We start from the raw sequence: 8,052 nt of genomic DNA on the forward strand, positions 1-8,052 counted from the left end.
TCGTAAGGTTGGCGGTTCGAATCCCCGCGGCGGGGTGCGCTCCCGTTGTTCGGTCCCAGCGCCTGCCAACCTAGCAGTTCGAAAGCACTCCCGGGTGCAAGTAGATAAATAGGGACCGCTTACTAGAGGGAAGGTAAACGGCGTTTCCGTGTGCGGCTCTGACTCGCCAGAGCAGCAATGTCACGCTGGCCACGTAACCCGGAAGTGTCTCCGGACAGCTCTGGCCCCCGGCCTCTTGAGTGAGATGGGCGCACAACCCTAGGGTCTGTCAAGACTGGCCTGTACGGGCAGGGGTACCTTTACCTTTTTACTTTGGTGGAAGAGGCTCAAGGGCCACAGAGTCCCTTCAGGAAGTCATAGAGAGCCACATCCCAAAGATAATGGGCAGGACTAAAGCAAAATGTGGGGAGGGACACACACGAGTTCTCCCGTATATTTACACACACTCATTCACTAATCCATTCATTTTCCATGGGAGGGGGGGGGGTCCTGTACAGAAGAAGCTCGCCTGTGAACATGCTATGGCTCTGGCATATCAGGCCTGCCCCTCAATTATCTAATCCTGCCTCATGTTCCCTTATTACATTTAAATAATAGATGGTAACCTCACCCCATTAGTTTCTTAGCTAGGCATACACCAAATGTCTGGATTTCCCTTTATACCAAGCAGGGTTTCTATTTAGGGACGCATCCTTGGAAGTGTCTTTTAAAGTGAGCAGCTTAGAGCAGTGATGACAGGATAAACATTGCCTACTTTTCAGGTGCATTTTTGCATCTGCTTATTTTCATAGGCTAAGGGTTTTCTTGATTTGTTCATTTGCTGCATCCTACATTTGGCCTGGAAATCATCCCAGACATTTTCTTAGGAAACCTACAGCTATTAACCTATACCATTCAACCTCAGTGATGTCAAAGAACCAAAGGAGCAGGCATTGCACTGAATTCTTAGATTCAGACGACAAAAATCGCAGGTGTTAAGTGCTTTGTTACGCAGATGGCAATTTTTCAAAGAAAAGTTTTACAGGACTCTGGTTTTTAGTTTGCACTGTTTGTTCACTGCCTTATGTCCTCATGGGCTAGATTTTCAGTAAAGCCAGGGAAACCATAGCATTTTCACTATAACCCCCGGGTTGCAGAATGGACAGGAATCTCTGTGATGACTGCTCTCCATGTGCCAAGAGCTTGTAAACACACAAAGCCATTTTTAACTGCTCCTATGGTTTGCGCACTTACAGCTCCTTGACTGTGCATTTCTACACTGAGTTGGATTTGTGTGCATGCGCAACCCAGCACCACTTCTGGATCTCACACGTCTTGGATCTCAAACCTTTAGGCTCCCTGCTCTGCTCTCCTGCCTCACTCAAGTTCTCTAGCCTACAACCTTCTCTCTTCCTGGTCTATCCATTGGCTCTGTTACACCATGCCACTGCTGCCATGTTGCAGCCAGGATCTTGCTCAGAAAGATGTGGGCGCCCTGCATGCATGACCTGCTGCATTTGACTTACAAAGTCTGCCTTGTTGACCAACACAATGAAATCCCTTCTTCAAAATTGGGTACTGGCTGTACCCTTTCATAGGAGACCTCAGCCTCAGATTCTCCAGCAACGCTTGAAAGCCACAGACCTACTATGATGTACCAGCAAGTTTCAAGGACACGAAGGTGGGCGTGGCCTCCCTTTTTGGGCTTCCAATGTCCATCAGTCCCAGCCGTCATGGCCAATGGACGAGGTCTAGTTCAGCAACATCTGGAAGACCGCAGGATAGCCAATCCTGCATTAAGAACCAGGCATCTTAATAAAAGCTTGCTCCCTACCTTTCTAAAAAAGATTGTGTACCCACCAACCTTGGGCATCAATAATGAAGTATGTTCCAACAGAAGAGTTAAAGTTACAAGTTGGAAACACACACAGGCTAAGGAGATCCTTTGCTGTCTTGCTTCCTTGAGAAGGAGACATCATAATAATAATTTATTATTTATACCCCACCCATCTGGTTGCGTCTCCCCAGCCACTCTGGGCGGCTCCCAATCGAGTGTTAAAAACAATACAGCATTAAATATTAAAAACTACCCTAAACAGGGCTGCCTTCAGATGTCTTTTAAAGATAGGTTAGCTGCTTATTTCCTTCACATCTGAAGGGAGGGCGTTCCACAGGGCAGGTGCCACTACCGAAAAGGCCCTGTCTGGTTCCCTGTAATCTCACTTCTTGCAATGAGGGAACCGCCAGAAGGCCCTCGGTGCTGGAACTCAGTGTCCAGGCTGAACAATGGGGGTGGAGACGCTCCTTCAGGTATACAGGACCAAGGCCGTTTAGGGCTTTAGAGGTCAGCACCAACAATGAATTGTGCTTGGAAACGTACTGGGAGCCAATGCAGATCTCTCAGGACCGGTGTTATGTGGTCTTGGCAGCCACTCCCAGTCACCAGTCTAGCTGCCACATTCGGGATAAATTGCAGTTTCCGGGTCACCTTCAAAGGTAGCCCCAGGTAGAGCACATTGCAGTAGTCCAAGCAGGAGATAACTAGAGCATGCACCACTCTGGCAAGACAGTCTGCGGGCAGGTAGGGTCTTAGCCTGCGTACCCGGTGGAACTGGTAGACAGCCGCCCTGGACACAGAATTAACCTGTGCCTCCATGGACAGCTGTGAGTCCAAAATGACTCCCAGGCTACGCACCTGGGCCCACTAGGCTGTCTCACCTAGACACCTCCTAATATGCCCTGCCTTATCTAGTTGCTCAAATTATATCCCTCCCTCCCCTCTCAAAGGAGCCCAGCGGGGTCTTAAACCCACTAAGGCTATTCACAGCAGAGGAAGCTCTCTAGCCACCAGTTGTGAAGTAAGATTCAGCTGCAGCTTTTGCAAGTTAGCCACAACGCTTGACATCATTGCGCTTCCATCTTACGTGACTCTCAATGGCAAGCAACCCTTGCAAAGGAAGTGCCGTTTCTCAGTTCTGCTTCCTCACTACACCCTGTCAGATGGAAAACAACTCAAGTCAGTGCTACGACTTGCTAGAGGTTACATCCCGTGTGTGTGTGTTTGTGTGTTTTCACTCAATCTAGGGTTTCCCAAACTTGAGTTTCAAGCTGCTTTCGGACTACAACTCCCATCACCCCTAGCTAGAAGGATGATGGGAATTGTAGTCCAAAAACTGCTGGAAACCCAAGCTTGACTTAATCAGAGCTACTCAGCCTTTAACTGCTCCAAGTCAAGTAAAAATTGGTTAAGCTTGTATTGGCCCGGGGACGGGGGGGGGATGATGATAAGAAAAAGCTTCACCACCTGTCTTTCAACCTGCTGACAGCTATGAAAAGCATCCTAAACTGTAGAAAGGGGCAACTCTATCCTGCTTGTCTTCAAGGCAGCAAGATCCTGGCCCATAGCCAGTGCCAGATTTAGGTAAAGGTAAAGGGACCCCTGACCATTAGGTCCAGTCATGGCCAACTCTGGGGTTGCAGCGCCCATCTTGCTTTATTGGCTGAGGGAGCCGGCGTACAGATTCCGGGTCATGTGGCCAGCATGACTAAGCCACTTCTGGCGAACCAGAGCAGCGCACAGAAACGCCGTTTACCTTCCCGCCAGAGCGGTACCTATTTATCTACTTGCACTTGATGTGCTTTCAAAATGCTAGGTTGGCAGGAGCAGGGACTGAGCAACGGGAGCTCACCTCATTGCGGGGATTCGAACCGCCGACCTTCTAATCGGCAAGTCCTAGGCTCTGTGGTTTAACCCACAGCAGCACCGCATCCCAGTGCCGGATTTACGTATAAGCTAAACAAGCTATAGCTCAGGGCCCCACTCTCTTGGGGGCCCCATAAAAAGTTAAAGAAAAAAAATGATGTACATTTCCAAAATACAAGATAAAAAACAAATAAAATGAAACCTACTTACAGCAACAGTGTTTTGTGTTGTCTAGGCTCCTATGATGTAAGTAATGGGGCCCGCCTGCTAGCCTGCTCCCTAAAATATCACTGGTTTGCTCATTTCTAGATATAGGGTGCCTACATTCTGTATGTGCAAATGGCTTTAGATACCCATTAGGTCTATAAATTACCATATAGCATATATTCAACACAAAAAACAGTGGCAATTTGTTGCTGACAAAGGACAGCTGTACATATAAACGGCCCCATTACCTTCAGTAGCTTAGGGCCTCATCAAACCTAAATCCAGCCCTGCCCATAGCTCTGGACCTCAGTGTGACGCCACATGTACATTAGCATTTGGGGTAATTTAGACCTAAGTCTAAAGTTGCTTGGGGACGCGGGTGGCGCTGTGGGTTAAACCACAGAGCCTAGGACTTGCTGATCAGAAGGTCGAGTTTCGAATCCCTGTGATGGGGTGAGCTCCCATTGCTCGATCCCTGCTCCTGCCAACCTAGCAGTTCGAAAGCACATCAAAGTGCAAGTAGATAAATAGGTACCGCTCCAGCGGGAAGGTAAACGGCAATTCCGTGCGCTGCTCTGGTTCGCCAGAAGCGTCTTAGTCATGCTGGCCACATGACCGGGAAGCTGTACGCCGGCTCCCTCGGCCAATAAAGCGATATGAGTGGCGCAACCCCAGAGTCGGTTACGACTGAACCTAATGGTCAGGGGTCCATTTACCTTTACCTTTAAGGAGTCTCTATGGGAGTATATTGTATTTAATTATGGGGTATCAGAGTTTTTAGGGGGTTAACCAGGCTGAGACAACTGGGATAGCAGGCTTGTTGGTTTTTGAATGTCTGATGTAGATTTTTTTCAATTTCGTTGTTCTGTACGGGACAACGACAATAAAGATTATCATATTGTATCATATAATTTCTCAGATGAAAATAGGGACGTTCTATTCTGCATCAAGGGACGCGGGTGGCGCTGTGGGTAAAACCACAGAGCCTAGGACTTGCTGATCAGAAGGTCGGCGGTTCGAATCCCTGCGGCGGGGTGCGCTCCCGTTGCTCGGTCCCAGCGCCTGCCAACCTAGCAGTTCGAAAGCACCCCCGGGTGCAAGTAGATAAATAGGGACCGCTTACCAGCGGGAAGGTAAATGGCGTTCCGTGTGCTGCGCTGGCTCGCCAGATGCAGCTTGTCACACTGGCCATGTGACCCGGAAGTGTCTTTGGACAGCGCTGGCCCCCGGCCTCTTAAGCGAGATGGGCGCGCAACCCTAGAGTCTGGCAAGACTGGCCCGTACGGGCAGGGGTACCTTTACCTTTATTCTGCATCAGGAAGCTGCTCTTGCGTTTGGTCTCGCTGCACACACATATGTCAAATACATATATACGTCAGTCACTTTGAGCCAATTGCAACCTTTCCGCAGAACCTACCTCACAGGGTTGTTGCAAAGAAAAAATGTGCAAGGAAAGGGATCCTGTTCCTTCCACAGGTAAATGGAACGAAATTAAATGATAGCTGTAAGCTCCATTTACAATAAAGGAATAAACACTCCTAAGAAATGGCTGGCTGCTGAAGTATTTAAAGAATTTAAAGAGGATTTGTGACCTTTTCCTTCAAAATCATAGGAAGGGCTTCCTTCATTCGCTGCAGGTATTTTATTTTCAGTATAAACACACACACACACACACCCTTTTAACTGTTCTCCGAGAAAAATGGAAAACCGGACATCTCGGGGGTCAAATCAGAAACCGGGATGGCTTCTGTAACTCAGGTCTTTCCCTGGGAAATCGGGATGCTGGGAGCGTATGAGGGGCTGTCAATGGCTACTACTAGCCATGACGGCTTATGTTTATGTTCACAGTTGAAGGCTTCTGAAAACCAGCTCCTGGAAACATCAGGAGGGGGAGAGGAGGGCTCTTGTGGTCGAATCCTGCTTGAAGGTTTCCCACAGGTATCTGGATGGCCCCTGTGAAGCCCCTGGCCTGATCCTGCAGGGCTGTTTTTACGCAGATCCTCCCTCCCTTTCCAAACGCATGGCACAAAGCTAGGAAAAGCTTTGCTCGCGTTCTGCCGACTGTGTGTCCAAAATCAACCTTTACTCCCAGGTAGATGCTTTCAGGATCGGGGCACGGATCGAGCATCCTGGAGGTAAACAGGGCTCCCCCCTCCTGCTTCCCCCTGACGGGTCCCTTCCTTTTATAGCTATCTTTTTTGTCTCCCGCACGCAGCTTGCCGCCTCCTCTTCCTTGCAAACCTGTAGCAGTGACGTTGAGACTGACCAACCCGGAAGCTCCATTGCCTTTTTGCAAAAGAGGCTGCAGAAATCTGGTTCCTTCTCCTGGCCGCCACCCGTTGCAATTCGGCGGATCGCTTTGCACCCACCCCGCTCCCTCGGATCCGCGCGCGGCGGAAACGGTGAGTGTGACCTGGTTATTCATATCATTATTCTTTTTGCATGATCATTGATTTGGCATTGCATTGATTTGCAACACCGTCGCGCCTTCCCGTCGCTTCCTCGCCCCTCTCTCCGTCTTTTAAGTCATTCAAACCGGTTTCAGCGCAAAGCGGTGGAGCATCGCTATGGGGAAAGGGATCGAGGGATCGGGTGGGGAGCAGCGGAGCGTTGCGGCTTCCAGGCTGCCTCATTTACAAGGGGGAAGCAAAATGGGGAACGGGGGAGCCATCTCTTCCAATGAATGGGGGGTGGCAAAGCAACGCAGCTCCCCCCCCCCCCTTATTGGCAAGGCCTTTCTCAGGCCCCGATCCCCACGCTGATGTGCGGTCGTCGGGGCCCGATCCTCCACGTGCGGATTCCTCGGCAGGAAGTGCCGCTCAGTGGGTGCCCTTTACTCCCGCGGAAGCCTGCGTGGGGTAGTGGCCTCGATCCTTGGCGTTGTGTGAAGGGGGTGGAAACTGCGTGCATGCTTTTGTGGGGCCCGATCCTCTGCCTGGTGACTCCGGGAGGATGCATTTATGGAAGCGAGTGCAGCGGTTGCAGCCGCGCTCCTTGCGTACGTGCGACCCGATCCTCCGCGGTGTGGCTCAATGGGGGGTTGACACCGTGGGTGCAACTCCTGACAGCGTAGATCTACTCGGAAGTAAGCCCTGTTGACTTCAGTGGGGCTTACTTCCAGGTAAGGGGGGTTCGGATTGCATCCTTGCTTGCCTTGCAGGGTGCAGAATTCGATCGGTTTGCATAGGTAGCCTTTTCTTGATTACCTCCTAGCAGGGGCAGAATAGAGGAAGAGGAAAATATTATGGCTCTTTCTTCTTCTTCCTCTTTTGACGCTGGTGGAGGCGGGGAGAGGGAAGTTGAGATCCGTGTTGGAGCATCTGCTTGGCTGCTAGAAGGCCCCCAGATGCGGTCCTTGGCATCTCCAGGTGAGGCTCCTACCTGAAACTCCGGAGAGCTGCTGCCAACCCGTGTAGGCAATATTGAGCTGGATGGATCAACGGCCTGCTCAGTATTGTAGGGGGGCGATAGCTAAATGGCAAGGCATCTGCACTGCATGCAGAAGGACCAGGGTTCAATCCAAGGCATCTCCAGATGAGGCTCCTACCTGAAACTCTGGAGAGCTGCTGCCAACCCGTGTAGGCAATATTGAACTGGATGGATCAAGGGCCTGCTCAGTATTGTAGGGGGACGATAGCTAAATGGCAAGGCACCTGCACTGCATGCAGAAGGACCAGTGTTCAATCCAAGGCATCTCCAGGTGAGGCTCCTACCTAAAACTCTGGAGAGCTGCTGCCAACCCGTGTAGGCAATATTGAGCCTGATGGATCAATGGCCTGCTCAGTATTATAGGGGGACGATAGCTAAATGGCAAGGCATCTGCACTGCATGCAGAAGGACCAGGGTTCAATCCAAGACATCTCCAGAAGGGGAATTCTGGAGAGCCACTGCCAGCCTGTGTAGGCAATACTGGGGTACATGAACCTAGTGGTCTGACTCTGTATAAGATAACCCCCTTAGGCCAGTTTCAAATGTGGCTCAGAAGATGCAAACTGTCCCAGATTTGTAGGAGGATGTAAATGCAGCTGCTCTTTTCGTCCCTTGGTGGTGTATTGGCTAGAGTATTGGGCTAGGACCCAGCAGAGCAGGGTTCGAATCCCCACTCAGCCACAAAGCTCGCTGGGTGGCCTTGGGCGAGTCACCATCTCTCTGTCAAACCTACC

This window comes from Podarcis tiliguerta, assembly GCF_965153285.1.
Source record: "Podarcis tiliguerta genome assembly, chromosome: 7".
Lineage (NCBI taxonomy): Eukaryota > Metazoa > Chordata > Lepidosauria > Squamata > Lacertidae > Podarcis > Podarcis tiliguerta.